At 40.4% G+C, this 2,317-nt stretch overlaps 1 protein-coding gene across 1 annotated transcript in view; it reads left to right on the forward strand.

Annotated features, from left to right (window-relative positions):
* Positions 1 to 1,348: 1,348 nt before the first annotated feature.
* Positions 1,349 to 2,317, forward strand: part of LOC101859444 (maltase-glucoamylase, intestinal) — a gene marked incomplete in the record, with an annotated part of 33,707 nt that continues 32,738 nt past the window's right edge. Inside the window, 1 exon segment of the mRNA XM_013089164.2 lies at positions 1,349 to 1,681.

A 2,317-nucleotide genomic window follows, 5' to 3' on the forward strand; every position in this document is an offset into this window, starting at 1 on the left:
ATCATTATTATTATTATTGTTATTATTATCAGTATTGTTTTTAATGTAGCTTTACTTTTTATGCACCCATCGACATCACCTAGATCATTTAGGAGGCGGGCTTCAGACCCTAGATATCAGGGCCAAACCTGGACTAGAGGGATGCAACATCCCAGCAGAAATACCCCCAGATACCCGATACAAATTCTCCCCTCACTGGAATCGAACTCAGGCCTACTTCGTGCGACAGCGCAGCACCTAGCCACTGCACCATAGACGCTGGAGATCATGAAGGTTGTAAAACAGTCAAAAACTCTCTTAAATTAAACAACGACATTATCGCTACTAACACGATTAACTTACTGAAGACACCCTGCCTCGTAATTCCACAGCCCTTGGCCACACGCTTTGGGACAATGACCTAATAGTGTTAATAGAGGCGTTAAAGCCGTACCATTTTCATCTTATTTTGCATTTTGGGACACTTTTCAAAACAAGCACAACATCCTGCTTTGTTCATACAGATTTCTGTCTTATTTATCTAAAAAAAACAACTTACAAAGGTAGGCAACAGCATACATAATATAAGACATGTACTTTGAAATAATGTGATTTGTTTTTCTGATTTGTGTCTGTTGGTTGGAAATGTGTCACAGCATTGCGTTTGCTCTGCCGATCAGAAATAATGATATTCATTATGTGTCTGCTGCATCCTTAAAGAGTTAAAGGCAGGTGGTTGGTGGGTGTTCTTGTGTGGTTTTCTCCTTCTTTCCTATCAAACATCTATCGTCCGAATCTCCCCTCCTTTTTTGTGTTTGTTACTCTCTTGTAACACCTCTAATTTTCGGCACTTATATGATCTTATTGTGTTGCAAGTGCCGTAAAACACTTTCTACTAGACTTAAGAGTTAACCACATCATTATTTACTCACGGCAGCAAATATTGTTACATGTTCCGTTTTTCAGTATGCGACTCATAGAAAAGACAGAAAAATTTCAGTAACTTTTGGTAACATTGTGACGTGCATTATAAAAACAACAACAGATAAGAAAAAATAGTGACGACGTTTGGCAGCTACAAAAATATAAGGAGACACGGGAAAAACAAAAACTAAACAAAAGACCAAAAAGAGAAAAAAACAACAACAAAAAAACAACCAGTCCTTAGCTTGCTAGAAGTGTTTTACTTCACTTTTATAAAACAGTGTTTGTAATTCTAAATTGCTTCTTCTCCTCTCAGGCCTTTCTTTATGTAAGTGTTTTCTCTCTCCCCCCCCCCACCCCCCAATCAAAAGATTTTAATTTAGGAGGCAGCTTTGACCCTACCTGTCAGGGCGCTGAGAGGGATACAACATTCCAGCAGAAAGAACCAGATATTTGAATAATATAACTATTCTCCCCCACACTGCAATTGAATTCAGGTCTTCCTTGAGCGGCGGTGAAGCCCCTAACAGCTACACCACAGACGCCGGTTTTTTAATATTTTTAGACACTAGCGCGTTTTATAATTCTGATTCTAAATCCTTCAAGTTCAAGCGCTCTGGTCTGCCCTGTTTATACAGGTAGCTAAACAAACGAGAGATTGCTTCTTCTTCGAGCCGCACACACTCGGAACTGCAGTCTGCGGTGAGCGCAACATTATCTTCCTTTCTCCGGAGTTTACTGTGCGGAGCAGGACACTCTCTTCTCTCAGAACACGCAGGTACGTACGACTTTAGGTTTAGGCCTAGCTTAGTTTTTTGTCCGAGTTTGGTGTTTTTTGGTGTTTTGTTTTTGGTAAGTCAGTGTTTTACGGTGCTCGCACCTGCATAAGATCATATTATGATTACGCAGGACACATTAAACATTTTCAGTTGGTAGGAAATTTTGAATTTTTGCCCGGGTGGTGACCGAAGCCTACTCTTATCGATCTTGGGCCACCAAAGGATCTTTAACGAGCACAATTTGCAAACGGGACCTCCCGAGATTTTTCGCCCTGGTCCGAGAAGGCTAGGTGTAGATCTTTCCTACCATAAGATCAGGAGTGTGACTGAAAGACAGTCAGAGTTTTAAAGCACTTGCAACACAATTAGCTCATATAAGTCAGTGCCGAAGACTATACGTATTACTAGAAAAAAACTACCATAAAAAGAAGAGAAAGAGAAGAGCTATTTATTTGATGATATGATGTTTGATAGGAAAGAAGCTGTGGTGTAGGCAAGTAGATCATATCACAAATGAAGGAGAAATCAAGAAACAAACAATAACGCGTGATTGGCTGGTGGATGTTTTAGTGTGGCTTTCTCCTTTATTCCTGTCAAACACACACCGTACGTGCTGCTGCTGCTGCTGCTGCTGC

Source organism: Aplysia californica, unplaced genomic scaffold, assembly GCF_000002075.1.
Source record: "Aplysia californica isolate F4 #8 unplaced genomic scaffold, AplCal3.0 scaffold00885, whole genome shotgun sequence".
Taxonomy (NCBI): domain Eukaryota; kingdom Metazoa; phylum Mollusca; class Gastropoda; order Aplysiida; family Aplysiidae; genus Aplysia; species Aplysia californica.